Below are 16,669 nucleotides of genomic sequence, written 5' to 3'. Positions count from 1 at the left end.
TCTGAAAAAGCAGCATTCACAATACTTATACATAATTTACTGTGTAATTCTTTATACTTATCTATAACCTTTCAGCCCAGGATTATAAAGCTCTTTGCAAATATTAATTAATTTACCCTCCCAGTGCTACTGATAAAACATGTTAGTATTCCTTAAGAGAGGCAATGGTAAAATGAACCCCATTTTAAGCAACTCACCATTGCTTTATATCTCTGTTTTTTTCATAAGCAAAATGGAGATAAAATAATAGTTACTCACAAGAATGTTGTATTAGGAATCTTTTTTTTTTTTTTTTTTTTTAGTTTTTGATTGTTGTCAGAATGCAAAATTTTTTTTTTTTTTTTGTTGATAAACAGAGGCATAAATTTGTGAAGGCCCGAACTCTAGTACTCAGCTTAATGCACAGTGAAATAAGCAGGAGGTGAAATCGTAACCCCTTTGAGCATACAGGACAAAGACCCAACAGTTCATAGAGGAGTATATCAACCCTTTCCAGCCCCGTATTGCTTACAGAAGGAATTAAAGGATCTCACTCCTCTGTTGATTGTTGTTGTTTAATCTATGCATACCTTGCCCATTTTACTTTTGCCCTTTGACTATTGTGTGCTTTGGAAATCAAGGAAGTGACATTAAATTGTCAATTCTCTGAGTTTCTGAAAGCTTTTTGACACTTAATCAGGTCCTGCTGTTTCCAGCTCCCTTTATTATGATAATGTGTTATACCAAAGTGAAGATGACAAGAAGAAAATTACTTGGATTATGTCTTAACACATTAAACAAAGGCCTGCTCTCATTGAAGCCCGTAGCAACACTGTCATTATTTGCTTAACGCTGATGGTGTATTCTCAGCCATGCCATAGAGTCAACCTTTGCAGATATCCCAAAACATGTTACTTCTGATAGATTCTACCCTGATGCAAAATGAACTTCAAATCACATACTAGAAATAGGACTTGTGGTCATCTGGGGCTTTCGCCTTCTTTGCTTGTACTCACTTTAGTAAGTCCTATAACTCTGTTATGCATGACTTCTCTGAAATCCAGGGGGAAATACATGTAGTTATGACATCCGTGTAGGCATGCAATGCTCTCCTTATACAAGCTCATTCAGGTACAAATGATAATAGAGCTTGAGACTGCAAAGGGATGCATTAGAGGCCTGGGACAAATACAGAAGTGGACAGAAATTTGGCTGTTCTGCTGTTGGTATCTGAACTAGCTCCTGTGGAGCTAAACTCAGATTTGATTTGCTGAATTTTCTGATGTGTCATGACACAAGGGGTCTCCAAACTAGAGCGAACTTGGTACTACATGTGGGTCGGACCATGGGAGTGGAAGTTTCTTTCCAGATGTTTTTCAGGGTCTTTCTTGCTTCAGCACTAGTGGCTGTACTTCATGGAGACTTCTAGATAGCATTTGTGAAGCCATGGTTGGACATGTGTAGGAACTGGCTTTACCTCACATAGCAACGAAGGTTTGACTTGGATTGTGCATCACGAAAGGTCCTCTCAGTATAGGATTTGTGCTAGTTCTGTGATTTCATTCTGATTTTATGCCAGTTGAAACAGAAGAGGGATAGCCTGATCTGGTATAAAGTTAGAGAGATGCAGACAGATAATACTTGATCTGGCAGGCAGTCTGGCAACATGAAGTTGGCTTATAAATATTTTAAAATAAACTTAAGTCAGCAAAGCAAGTATGTACCATGTCAGTGCCTTTCATCTCATGACTGGCATGTTTTTGATTCTGCAGCAGGACAGGTACGTCATTATGGTAGATATGAAGAGCAGCAAAGACCATATGCATATGTCTCAGAAGTTAGTCAGAGGCCATAAGTTTTACATAGCTGATTTTCTCAATCTTTTCATTGACATATGCCTTTCTAGGAGGCAGATTTCTAGGGTGTCTTTCTAGAGACTTTCATGAACACACAAAATGCTGAGCTCAGCAACATTGCTTTTTCCTTCTAGTTTTACTGAATCAAAATTTCCATTGTTTTATTTTTCCTTAATGTAATACAATGAGTGAACATTATTTTAGAAGTCCTTATCTCCTCTAAATGCAATTTATTTCCTGCAAGGACAAAACTTATTACTGATACTGCTGTCTCACACAAAATGAAACACACAGATTTTTTTTTGTTTACTGTGTTTATCCTCAAATATTTTTAATCACTTCCCTAAATTGTAATGCTGATAATTAATGTGGAATATTTGCACACAGAGACAGATAAGAAGACACAAACATATGCATCCTTTCAAATGATTTAATCATAATGTGTCTGTTGACTTTGTCATCTGTTTATTTGGTTTTTAAAGATTTAAAGTCTATTCCAAAGTGCAAAGCTTTGCCAAAAGTGACTGTAACTTTCACAACAAGGAGCGTCTGCAGTTGTGTTCAGAAACTTTTGTATTTCCTTAGCGTTATAGTCTCTTGCTGTGAACCTCAGTGCAATCAATCTCCCATATCATTTTGCTGACAATGCTGGGTGAAGATATTTTCATTTCAAAGTGTCATGTAAGGCAGGTGCTGAGCACTCAACCTGAATTTTTCAGGTAAGTAGTATTGAAAATCACTTTCAAGGAGAGAGTAATCTAAGAGAGGCGAGATATGTCCATTTATAAAATAAACAAGAGAGGAGTGTACAGGTTAACTACTTTGTTTGTTTGTTTGATTATTTTTTAATGATTGTGAATAGCTGCTTTAAATATAACATTTAAAGTTATTTGGTTGTCTTATTTCCATGTGTAAGTTCTTTATTAAAGAACTGGAGGGAACTGGGGAGATGAATGTATTTATCTTCCAACAGTTCAAATCTGCCTGAGTTTGCTGATATCATGAAACATCAACTTGTTCTAAAAATGATCTGCTTTTAATATGTTGTATGCTATATGTATAAATCCATTAGACGTTAGCTGGATTCTGGAAGGAATGCAGAAGGGAGTTCCTCTTCAGACTTCTGTCATGCTTGTCAAATTCTTACCCAGGTACATTATAGTCATTGAAGCTTAGAAAGAAAAGGTCTGAAAAAGACTGCATCTGAATCTGCCTAGTGATTTACCCAAGACAGTCTGTGTCACACCTCAGTCACTCCAAAACAGATGTTCTGTGTAAGCTATGGTGAAGATCTCCAGTGATGAAGATTTTAAGCTTCTCCAGGCTGTCTGAAAAGGTTACTAGAATGAACTCAACTGAATTTCAGAATAACCAGATAAATGTAAAATTGTCTCTTGTCTGAAATATCCTGAGTGTTTTGGTGTGGAAGAACACCCAGCTGCATCACGGCTTTGAGAAATCTTCTTCATCATTACGTACAGCAAGTCTGTGAGACGTTAATATTCTTAGTGGTGAAAGCATTCTCATTCTCCCCCATTTTTTGAAATGCAGCCTCTCTTGTTGCTACCACAACCAGAACAACTCTCTTGCTCTATCTAACGATCTTTCCTTTGGATCCATCACAAATAGTTTTGGGGAGAAAATAAAATTACATCCCATCATATCGTCTCGGGCTGCCAGGCATTGCTTTCATTGCTTTGAGTCATAAGAAAAATGGAATCCAACAGATATCAACATTCTGTGCACTTTTTAAAAACTTATAAGACTGAAGAGAATAATTTTCCTTAATCTGCCGTACAGTACTGTACATCATGATCTGTGACCATGAAGCTGCCTGTTTATCACTGACAAAGAGCTTCAGATCCTTCCGAACTTTTAACAACATGCCTGCCTCCTGGCCAGCTTGACTATCTTGTCTCTTTCAACACAATATGAATAAAATAAACATACCCGAGAAGATTCCTCAGCAATGAGGCCCACTGTTGTGGAACAGCCTGCAATCACACTATTAACTATGTTAATTTTCAAAGCAGAAATGCGTGCAATACATCTGGTAATCATCAATGAACAGTATTCCCCAGTTATGCTGGGGTGGAGTTTTGGAGGTAATTGTGATCAGGATTGTTCTGAAAATGTTGCAGTGCAGATCTATGGGTGCTGGTGCCCAGAGTGCTCCTGGAATAGGCATATATTACTCCCACAGAAATGAAAATGCTTATTTTGATTCATTTTAGTCCATAGTCTTAAGCTATACCTAATGGTTACCCTTATCGGGTGATTAGGCATAGATTCAGATCATGTTTTCTTTCCCACAACCAGAGAGCACTGAGAGGTTAAAAAAAAAGAATTTAGAAATCCTTGTGGTTTGTCTGAGCTAAAGGCAGCTCTCCAGGCTGACATACAAATGAGAGCACTTGTAATTCACATCAGTGCTGTGAGCTGAGAAATTCAGTAGCCCCAACTCTTTTAAACACCGGATAAGCTTTCCCCAAATTCTGTGACTGTTGAGATGTGCAGCTGTGGCTGGAGATTCTGTAGCGTTCTGATTTATTAGGTAAATGAGATCATTTGGCCTCTACATTTTTCTCCTGTGGGTCCTCTGTAGGTCACCAGAACACCACAGAGCCCCAATAATGAAGTGCACATCTGAGGTTATTTTTACTTTCTGAAGCGCAGCGCTATTGGAGCTGGACATCCAGCACCTATCGACGTGCATATATTGCTTATTTCCAGTGTTCCCATGGGAGCTGACCATAAAATCAATTCTTTTTAAGTCTAGCTCTGGCTAGGTTGAAATAGAAAGCAGATAATGACCTAAACCAGGTAGTCTGGCCTCCTCCCCTGCCTCTCCTCAGTCAGCCATTTTAATCAAGCTATACTGGGGGAAAGAAATTCACCTCACACAGGAAATGTTCCCTTAAGAAATGAAAGATAGCAAAGTTTAAGGTCAAGTAGTCCCATGTGTCCATAATGCCATCAGCACTTTATTACTGATTTTTTGTATCTGAGATTTCTACACTGTGGGATATAAAGAGAAAAAAAAATAAAAAAAGATGATAGTATTTAAATTATTAAACCCTTAAACTCTTTGCTAAGATTTTCAAACGAATGCACTCTGAGGCAGGAGAAACCCAAGAGCTGTATTCATGTTAAATATTTCTAGTATTCCAATTAGGAAGGCTGTGAGCTTTTTGTTTCTCAGCTGCCTGCAGACATGGCAGAGTTCAGAGGCTTTTTAAAAATCCCTGTAATTCTCATTAAAGGCTTTTGTATTTATTCCTAAGGCAACACCAATACAGTGTAATTGCTTGCAGTTATCTTTGGTAGCAAGAGATGGTAAGAAAGCAATCAGAACAGTTCAGCAAGGCCTGGTAGAGTGAGACTGCATCAAAACATCAGCAAAGGCTGAAAAAGGAAAGAAGTGCTCCAAAGGAAGGCTCTGGGATCCTGTTCTTCTGTGGCATGCACAGGATTATTTCTATCTATTTTTCAGGAAAACCGAACTACCTAGGGATGAAAAGTGCTTGTATAACCTGATGAGATTTCCATTACTATTGGAGGTTCTGGGTATCACAAGAACACTATTTGTCATTTATCACTAGTCATTATTACTATTGCTGTTGTCTTATTGTATTACTACATATTATCATATGATATTATGATTATAAAGTATCATCATAAAATAAGTGGCAAAAATAATTAGTAAGAATGTGAACAAAGTTAATAATTGCATTAATATTAATAATATGCTCCAAGTGTGAAATAACAGTCAGACTGTCATCAATAAGAAAATTCTTCATGTGTCAGATTTTCATCTTCTGAGTGGTAATTCAGGGTCTCAAGATTTTGAATGCTGACAAGTTTCTACCCACTTTTTGAGAAATGCAATTTTGAGTGTACAAAGCTCAAATTAAAATAACCTGATGTATGGCCCATTATAGCAGAAAATATGCAGGTGTCACAGAAACGTTTAAGAAAGACATGAGTCTGAGTGATCAATGATAGGACTTTTTTTTATTAAGATCGTTCTTCAGTCACAATATTTTAAACAAAAATCTGTTCTTCAAGGTTACACTTGGAGCTGATGTGTAAAATTTATTACATTTGTGAAGAAATAGCCCACAGGGAAATTTTATGGTTTTGATCATATCCCTATTTGATGGTTTTCTCACAGAAATTACATTGATTTTTAATCCAAACCTTGTTTTTCAAGAAAATGATTACTTCAAAAATATGCAGGCTGATGCACCATTTTGTTTGCAAATGTATATATCTAGTGCAGGCTTTGCTTGATCGCAGTTTAGTTCAAAGAATCAAGCTGGCAAAGTCCTCAGAAGTCAGTATTCAGAATTTGTGGACGGCAGGAGACTCAAGGTTCAAAAAAAATCTGGTATGTAAAAATATGTTCATGTGCAACCATTTGTGCTGCAATGGATTGCTATCCTTTGTGACTTGCTGGCTTGGGTGGGCTGTTCTCAGGTCTGGCAGTATGCAGCTTTGCTCTAAAAAATAAATGCATCCTGCAAAGAGCACAAATTTCTGACAAACCTATAGGGGCAGAATAAATCTGCTACAAGCATTTTCATTCTTGACATAACAAGTGCTAAATATCAATGTATTTAATCATTTAAACTGCTACACTTTCATACACGGGGGAAATGCAGGTTGACTCACAGAGGATGTGCTCATCCTAGTAAAAACTGTGGCATTGATCTTGCTTCATTAAAGTGAGTGGCAGTTCCACTGTTGATTTTGTGAGGAACAGTTTCAGGCAAACAACAATCAGAAGAGAAAAAAACATTTGTGCCACAGAGATATCAGTGTTTTGGCTTTCTATCAATGGTGCATATCTGGCTGGTTTTACTTAAGAAAAATGATTAAGCATTTACCCAAGGATGTGTTTGGGCCCCAAGACTGTAAATGGGATTCGATCGTGCTTAACCAGTTTGGGAATGATAGTCTGCAATTGGAATTAGAAATGCAAACATGAGTTGAACAAGTAAAATGAATAAATAGCTCTGCCTGAGTAAGGTACTTCTAAATAACTTTCTGATCCACATCTGTGTCTTCCCAGCATTACCATCACATGGTTTATCTGAGTGTGGTTTGTTTTCTGACTCATAAAAAAAATCCAAATTAACTTTGCTGAGTGTCATGGTTTTATGATTTTTGGTTATTGGTATTCCACATCATAACATCATGGAGTACTGGGAGTTAAAGAGCAAATGCTCTACTTCCGGGTACTTGTCCAGAAGAGAAGAAGTACTACGTTCCCCAGAAGACTGTTCGAGTACTGTTATCATTTCTGCTCAGAGGAACAGATATAAGGCCTGTAGGTCACCTGACCTGGGTCTTCTCTGTCTGCTCGTCTCGTCGTGCTTGCTTTTGGATGGTCTCACTGCTGCTCCCGACTGCATGCAAAGCTTCAGTATTAGTGTAAGGCCTTTAGCTCTCGAACAATCCTTCTCTCAATTACATTTGATTTTATTAACAATTATATTGAATTATATTGCATTATAGTTTGTTATCATGCATTCTGATACTATATTTAGTAAATTAGTTAGTTTCTTCTCAGATCATTGCCACTGTTTGTTTAATTATTCTTTTTTTTTGGGGGGGGGGGTCCCCTGTTTCCCTTTTCCGGATGCACGGATTTTGGAAAAGAAATCCCTCCGCCCCACTAGTCATGGAACCGGGCCGGACCAGCCCGTAAACTGTTGACACTGAGACAAGAAATTTAAGGAATACTTCTCATTAGATAAAGATCTTCTGCATGGTTGGATCAGTATCTGATATATTTAGATGCTGCTTATTTTTTCTTTGCAGAAAAAGTCTAACTCAAGAAAACAACCTGTTATTTTGTTACATTATGTCATTTTCCGTCTATTAAAATACCAATCTTTTTGGGTGTTGAATTTAATATATTCTTTAGTAAATAGTGGGAATAGGGGAAGTAGAATGCTTACAGTTCTGAAAGTGTACATGTGCTTCAAAGTCATATTTACCATCCAAGCTACCAGCTTTTAATCTATTAACAATGAGTACATCAGCATAATTACTGCTGTTTATTTCAGTTTTAATGAGGAAACAAACATAATAATACATGAGAAGAAAGAAGGCTGACAGGTGTATTAACAAACAGGCTTATAGGGAAACAGATGCAATTTTATTTTCAGCAGGGAGCTGGAATAACAAAAGTAAGAAAATTAGAAAAATCATACTCAGGTTAACAATATTTTTAAGTAATATTCAGATATCTTAAAACATTTATTGCGTCTGTCTTAGCCCATTAAGAATAACAGTGGTGTAATTTTTTTTCTTATTTTTATGGCACCCTCAATATTGATTAAAAGCATTCTTTAAAAGTAGAACATTCTCTATAGCCATTTGAACACTAATGAAAGACAAGCAAGAGCCGTTCTTGTTTGTAACATCATGTGTAATTTTTCCTCTGTAACATAGGATAAGGTAGGGCAAAGAGTTAGAGTACAGCTGGGGCATAGGATATTCCAGCTCTTTCACTGAGTGGCACAGGAATTGTAGAAGATACCTCTGTGATCACATTTCAAGAGCACAGGTAAGATTTGAACTGAATGTGCAAGATCTGTCATGTTGGAGACAGGTTGTAAATAGAAAGCGATTGTGTCAGGCAGTGCTGCACAGGACAGGAAGCTGTTATCATTTAGACTTGTTGGGCTGAGTGGGCTAATGGTTATGGTCACGAAAATAAAAGCAGCAGTTGAGCATGACAGAATCAAAACTCCCAATTTTTTTACCTGCTTCTATAGTTAGACATATATTTGAGATATATTTGATCTATATTTATGTCCATTTCACATGATAGGTCAGTGTATTTGTTGATGAAATGTCATCTGCACTCATCTACCTTGTAAGATCTACACATAACATGTTAAGATTTATACTTACAAGGTAGATGAGTGCAGATGACATTTCATCAACAAAGAATGTAAATACACTAAATCATTGGAGCACAATCAAGGAATAGGTAGACATGAGTTTGAATAGTTTGATTCAGTCCTTTTTTTCATTAACAGGAATTTGATCAATTGGATCTCAATAGCTTCATTTGCTATATTCAGTAAAAGAACAAAGTAACCACATTTTTAAGTAAAAAATGAGTGATTTCCACTCTGTGTCCTGTAGTGCCAAAATCTGAATATATAGAAAGAATATGAGTACATAGATCAAACTTTTTGTAAGAATCTAAAAGATGTATTTCACCTGAAGGGTCAACCAAGGGCTTTCTCTACTAAATACATTTTTCATATGTACTTTTTTTCTTTTTATTATAGTTAGTTAGATAGTCAGGAATATTTTGAAATCATCTTGACAGATTTAATAGATTCCTTAGAAAATATGGAGACATATTTTAGGAAGACTGCAGTGAGTTCACGGTGTATTTAGCTAATAAAAAACAAAGCATTTGCACTGTTTGCAGCTTGAAAACACCTTTGGTGATCCCAGCAATTTCTGTGGCAGACATTAAGAGTGACCCTTTAAAGAGAAGTCATTCACAGAAGAGTTGTCTCAGGAGAAAACAGATTTCAAGGCAAGATCTATTTACTTTTTCTTAAATAGACTTTTACTTCTAAATTCTGAAAACAGTGTATCTTATGTGACTGTGCTTGAACATGTGCATCTGCCCACTCCTCCCAACACCCATTATTCCAGAATTTAATCCATTTGGTAATTTCAATCAAATTTGACAGAGCAACAAAACCATAAAGGTAGGACATAAATGGAGAGAATCCCATTAAGTGTGGCTGATAAAGGGTCTGTAGCATGAGTTAACCTGCTATTTGATACCCAAAAATCTGTACAGGTTATCTGACCTAGTAAGTGTTCTGTTCATAAGAGAAGCTACAGCTCAAGCTTGTGGTCAACCAGGAACAGCTGTGGTCTCTACTGTTGGTTGCTTTTTACCTCTGCACTGGTCTGCCTCTCCCAGTGATCCCTACTGGCACTCCAGCATCCTTGTTGAAGCAACTTTACCCGTTGACCAGTTATGGAATCTTCTTCTACACCATCCAAGGATTCCCACAGCTGCATTCATGAAGCCCATCTTAGGTATCCTTACTGAAAGAAGGGGTCAAGTAGCAAGAATAGCAATTCCGTGCACTATAACAATGGGATGATGCCACTTGGTAGCCCAAGTCCAATGAGTACTAGTCATAACCATCTTACACACTTGTCACTTTTTTAAACAATATAACAGGTGTTTTTCTATGACATCAAGCATTGCTGAACTAACTTGTTATTTTCAAAGATGTAGTCCCCACAGTGTTAGTTACTACCAGCATTATATCTTTGATTAATGCATTAGGTCACATAGCTCATACATTGGAGAATTCCTAACCTACAGCATCTTCACTTTACTTCTATGGCCCTTGGGGGGATATATGGGCAAACCACAGGAATCCTACTTAGACTCAAGGATTTAGTAGCCAGATCAGCTGGATATTTCACTCATCTTCTTAACTTCATCTCACCACCTTGTCTGTACCACAATATAGTTGAGGTTTCTTAGATTCAAGTTTACATGACCCTCTTCAAATATAATTCTTGATCATATTTTTCTATATCTCTCTCTAAGCTAATATTTATAAGCAATATATATGTCTGGCAATTTGAAGATCAGGTGGTGAAAGAATCTTCCATATCTGTGCTGGGATGAAATACCTAATTGTACCACCATGTATGGTACAGATACACCCTAGCTTGGTGCTAAATTTAAGGACTTACACTATGATTAAATTTGTGTTCATGCATGAAAGCTTCAAGACTTGCAGGTACTAACAAGAAAAAAAGAAAAGAAATTAGAAGATTAATGTTGAAAGCTATGTGAAACAGCTGGATGAATTCTTATTTCCTGCCATAGTTTTAGTATGATATTTAAGAGAGTATAGAGTGTGTGTTTCATGATACTCATCAAGTAGCTATGAATTGTTATCAGTCTTCAGACTACCCATAATCTTCTGAAATAGACATGAAGATGACCAAATATTGATTAGATGAAACCAAAGAGACTTGTGAAACCACACAGCATTGCTTACATACCACTTCCTACAACTCTGTTGTGATCTATAACATCATTAATAAATATGGAACTGTATTCCAAGGTCTGTCAACTGAGATATCTTTGACATTTTTAAGTGGCAGCCTGTTCCTTTGTAATCCAATAAGAGGAATTACTAAGATAAATATTGGTGACTGATTCTGCACAGAGCTGGAAATCTTGTATGAAAACTGAAGCTGAAAAAACTGAATGCAGAGCTGGAGATTACATTTGTTTGGGCCACTTCTGCAGTACATGCATAATACTTCTACGGTGTATTTATGGTCAATAAATATTGCATTATTATGTACAGTTATTGTAAACCTGTAGATTTATAAATACTTCATTTATAAATGCTTGATTTGCAGCCACTGGTAATCAAAGATTTCAGTGAATGAAAAAGAAGCACATGGGAATATGTGTTATCCCATGACAAATGTAATACCCTGTATGACAGATTCCTGCTGAAAGTGATACTTAAAAATGCTTATTAATATTTGTAAAAGCTGCAGTCCTATCATTTCCATTGCCAAATCTATGTCACAGTAGTGACCAGCATAACATTACTACTGCATATTTCACTAGGCAGCAACACATAATTCAAACATGAGAAAATGATAGTCTCTCCTCACCTTTCAGCAAAGAGAGAATAATTCAATACTGTGGTAATGCTTTGTACAATGAAAACACCACTACGGTGGTAAAACATACTGTACTGTGCTTTTATGATCTTTTTCCTATTCTATCAATTCAAAATAAGGAGTTAATTGTCTTGTGAATTACTGCTGAAGGCATGCAAACAAGAAAAGTTTCAAAACTGTAACCCACAAGGGTGTGGAAATATTCCTATACCTTCAGAGGATGTAAAGGAAAAGAAAGGATTCCTTATCATAGGATTAATTCTTCAGCATACCTGCATGTGGCAAACATCACCTCTTTACAGAATCACATGATTGCAGAATGTCTGAGGCCAGCGGAGACCCTTAGAGCTATTTGGTCTGACCACCCCTCACACCAACTCTAGTGGGTTGCCTTGCTCCACTGGACAACCTGTGCCAGGACTGAGCTACCCTCACAATAAGTGTGAATCCACTGCATTCATTCAGGTTTCTTCTTCATTTAAATGAATGTCAAAACCATAAATACTGAATGATTTTTGTAAGGGAAGGAGTAGGAGGGGCAGGCAGTGAACAGTCTCTCCTGCTGCAGCTCTTCTACCTGACACATTTCAATTTTCTCTGCAACTCACAGTCCAGTCCTTGCACACTTAAATTGTGAGATGCTTTGTAAGTGATGTGCTCCTTTCATGAACGAGGACTGGCCTGCTCGGGTATAATCATTTTTAAACAGAAAGACAGGTTTTCTAACATTCAGTGATGCAGAAGAACCTGTGTGGACTTTGCCCGCAGCAATATCTTTGACCTAGATTTGTTGCCTTTGGTTTTTAGACAAATTATAGTTTAATATTCATCAGCTCTTGTAATCTGACTTGCTAGCAGGGGACAGTATCACCTATAAATAATTTCAAATAAATAAGAACAATCAGAACGGAACAACCATGGTCAAAATAGAAGTGGGGAGTGTTTGAGCTGAGGAAATAAATAAAAAAAGGTGTCTACCCAGGAGCTCCACTGCAGAAATGTAATAGCTTGCCATGATTGATGCCGTGACAGACCTGAGCTGACAATTTTCTATCTGAGAGATATTAGTCTGTCTTAAATTATTCCAGACTAATAAGCACATTAATATTGTGTTGTTCATTTGTCTATGTCTACAGGTTAAAAGAAAAAGGAAAGAAAGAAGAAAATCATCAAAAGATGAAGCCAAACTACTTACTTGAGCAGTGCCATTCAGCTGGGAGAATATAATCTTCTGTTCTTTTTTTTTTTTTTTTAACTCCAGAAAATAATTCTTAAAATCATTAATTTAAGAGGCACTCTCCTTTGTGTTCTACTGTCACCATACTTTCCACAGCTTTGAGGTCAAAGAGGCAAACAGCTGTGGCAAATGAATCCAAGCAAGCAGCCTGGTACTTCGTCATGGGGAAGAAATAGATTGTGGCAAGGCATCTGTAAAATTTCCCTAAGGCCATCATGATACAGTAGCTTAAAAATGACATATAGCTTTGCAGTCTCAAAGTGATCATTTAGATTAGGTTAACAGAAAGAATGTTCTTTGTAACGATGAGAACAACAAACGCCAACCAAGAAATATCGATGTTTCAGCAGAAACACTTACTTAAATTGCATTTGGTCACCCCCCACGGAGAGGAGAGGAAACCTTTTAGCACTCATAAAAGTGAGAGATGAACAGCACTGTCCAGAGCCAAGCCTTTTGGAGGTGGAGGTAATGTGTGAAACACCGCTCACAGCACAGCCAGTGCTCCCAATTCCCAGCCTGCCCTGCCCATTTCTGCAGCTGAGCAGGCTGCAGGCCCTGCTGCTCCATCTTGCTCAGGAAGATGATGGTTTTGTGATGCAAATGAAGACCGACTGAAAACCACTGCGCTGATCATCTTCCTCCAGACCACCTGCACTGGTTTTTCCTCTTCTGAGACCTGGATATCCTTGATGGAAAATCAATTCATTTTTACTGTGGCTGCTCTCAGGGGTGGTGACACAGTGCCTGCTGCCCTGCAGAGACCCCCTGTGCAGAGCTGAATGGCATAAGGAGATGAGAGACGTCAACGACAAGAGGAGAGTAGCTATTTCCACCAAGGCCCTAACACAACTAACATACTGCAAATGCAGAACTGGTCATCTCACTCAGTCAGAAGTGCTTTTCGCTCCTCCAAAATAAATGTCCATGGACTGGTGGGTTGGACAAGGTCCTAAGCAGAGAACCGTGATGGTGACGCACACTGAATGGCACAATATATATATTTTTTCCTTTGCTATGGTTTAGCACATTCATGCCACAATAGCACAATAGTAGTGTTCTTGCCAGAAGTGCTGCTGTGCATCTGCCCAGAGAGTTGCCCTCAGCATGAGCCACGTGGCTGTGCTGCAGCTGTGCACACAGTGCCCAGTAGTGCCAGGGGCTGCAGCAAGGCTGGCTCAACACACCTTCTGGAGAGAGAGGTTTGAGGTAGGTGTGTGGCTGCAACCACACAGACACCCTGATCCTACAGAACTTGAAGATGACATCAGAGCAGTTCCCTTACAGCATACAACCATATAGCTGATACCAGCCCCTTGTAACAAAACACTCTATCGGGGTAAATGACAGCTGAAATGTAGTCAGCTTTGCCTTGAAGAGAGATCTTTAACAGACCGTAAGTTATGTCATGTTCTAAAAAGAGTAAATGCCTCTGATGAATTTACATTACCTTGCTTATTGTCAGCTAGAGGTTTCTTGCTACTTACCAGATTTTTCCTTTCAGCAAACCATCTCCAATAACAGACTGAAAAGTTACTGTGGAATTCTGTACTAAAAATAGCCTTGGAAATAGAAAACAATCTACAAAGAAAAATGGGTGTATACGATCAGGGATTTCTTTAGCTGATAGCTTTGTAGTTAGAAGGAATATTTTGGCTAAATGACAAAGATGTGCTGTCCTGAGATCATTTAAGAGCCACGCACTACACATGTACAGGACTTTTTAAACTGCATTTATAAGAAGACTGCTGTGTGTGAGGAGGAGGAGAAACAAGAAGAGTTTCAGCTGAGGAAGAAACCACTGGTAGTTATCTTACACTGTCATCAAAACCCATGTGCAAATATCCAGTAATGAGTTTATGGATCTTCGGGTTGAAAAATGGTTCATCTTCAGAAATTGACTGTGGAAGGGAATTTTGTGTTCAGTCACTCCAGAGTAATATAAAACCACTCAATTTGAATAACCTGATCTATTCCAACAAGTACTATAGAAATTTATGCAAAGTTTGTTGGGACTGTAGGGCTGCCATTTTCCTAATGACAATAATTAGCCCTAGCAGCAAATGGAAGTGAAGGAGCCTCCATCCCAACTGTGTGATTAGACCTGCTTCTGGTATCCAAAACTGAATTGAGACTTCAGCACTGGAGTAATTGGGGGAAGTTGTTTGGACTCGGTTTGTACAGGTTACCCTACTTCGTTGCTCTTCCCTACACCTTCGTGCCTCTGAATATTTGGCTCTAATATAAATACAGAGACATTCTTGTTTCCTATATAATATACATAAACTTTGTTAGCATATATATTGCTGCACATATAAAGTGTTCAAGCCTTGCCTCAAATTCATCTTTCTTCTTAATTTGAATAAAGAAGCTTTCTTTGGAAGGAAACAAATTGTACCTCATAACATCCTTCCTGAGCTAGTGACTTTTGGGAATGCTTCAAGGTGGACTTTTGCCCATAAAGAATCTCACCTTTTAATACTTACACTTTGACAATGATATTCGTCTTAGTTGCCAGAATCAACAGAGTAGTTTCTCTCCTCCAGCAGGACCCAAAGCTTGACAGGCTGCCATGGGCTTGGGGGTAGAGCAGGTCACTTAGTTCTGATGAATCAGACCTTGCTGTTCCAAATGCTATTTTGCTGAACACAGAATATTCCATTTAAAATACATTAGAGTTTGATTTTTACTGTGTTCAAGATTAGTTCCAATGGATTCCCATCTGTGCTTTTGACAGGTCCATCACAAAGCAGATTTTTGCCACTGGATGCTGGAAGGGAGCAGAGAAGTCCCCAGTAAAGCTCCTTTTACCAGTTTCCAGATTCTGATAGCTTTTGGTCAAATGACAGGTTGCTGTATTTTTTGTCTTTGTATTATTTTCAGTTTTGAACCACACCACATATACACTAAGCTGAGGCAAGCTGGAAGTGTTTGTTGGCTTCTTCAAATCACTGTTTACTCACTGAACTCAAACTCTGATAAAACGAGAGTCACTGTGAGGTGTACAGGTGCACAGACCATTAAAATTTTGCAGGTGACAAGGAGAAAGGAGGTGAAGAAGAAAATGAAAGAAGAGGGAAAGGCAAAGAACACAAGCAGAAAGGAAGAAAAATAGTTTTATGAAATCTTAAGCAGCAATGTTATGATTTGACTTATTATTTTACAGCTGAGGAGTGGTGCACTGAAATTAGAAAGAGGTAGATTTGGGGTGTGTTTTCTCTTTTTCTCTTGGCTGATTACATTCTGGCAGATTCAGTGTAAACCCACAATTTTGCATTCCCTTACACAATTTGTAGCCTTCAAACCTATGCAGTTGCTTCTGAGTGTACCTACAAATATGGACATATTTGCAAATGTTGATTTATGCAGCTACAGTGCCCCAGGAGGAATAAAGTATTCAAAGAAGTCCTCAAACCTCAGAGAGTTAAGGATAATTCCACCCCCCACCCTTATTTACCAAAAAAAAAAAAAAAAAAAAAAAAAAAGGGGAAAAAGTAAATAAAGTCCAGCCCCGCAGGTGGTGGAACCTTCAGTATCTCAGCATAAAGTACTGCCTTGTGCAGGGATGAGGACAGCCTGAAACAGGCTCTGAGAAGGCACAAACTGCCTCTATTCATGTGAAACCCAGCTCTGTTAGAGTGAATGCTAACACTGTTAACTGTTTTGTCACCAAGTGAGACATTAGGAGAAGCAAGATAACCTTTGTGCTCTCTATGCATTGTTAGGATGGATTTGCCACTTGAACAGGTCTGTGTGTTTGGGCAAAATGCACACTGCTCTCCCTGGGGTTTTAGAGCTCCATTATCAGGGTTCCATTGCTTGGCAGCAATATACAGGTCTACATCTGAGTCAAGGCTTCAATCTGCTTTAACCCTGGGAA

The 16,669-nt window shown here is 38.1% G+C and overlaps 1 long non-coding RNA gene across 1 annotated transcript; it reads left to right on the top strand.

Annotated features, from left to right (window-relative positions):
* The first annotated feature begins 7,159 nt into the window (after positions 1 to 7,159).
* Positions 7,160 to 15,122, top strand: LOC112533160. Its single transcript, XR_003076962.2, has 2 exons — positions 7,160 to 7,271; positions 12,689 to 15,122. It is a non-coding gene; the product is annotated as an uncharacterized LOC112533160 (long non-coding RNA).
* Positions 15,123 to 16,669: the final 1,547 nt, after the last annotated feature.

Source organism: Gallus gallus, chromosome 1, assembly GCF_016699485.2.
Source record: "Gallus gallus isolate bGalGal1 chromosome 1, bGalGal1.mat.broiler.GRCg7b, whole genome shotgun sequence".
Classification (NCBI taxonomy): Eukaryota; Metazoa; Chordata; class Aves; order Galliformes; family Phasianidae; genus Gallus; species Gallus gallus.
Note: the sequence above shows the minus strand (reverse complement) of the source record. Positions and strands in the feature narration are given on the sequence as shown.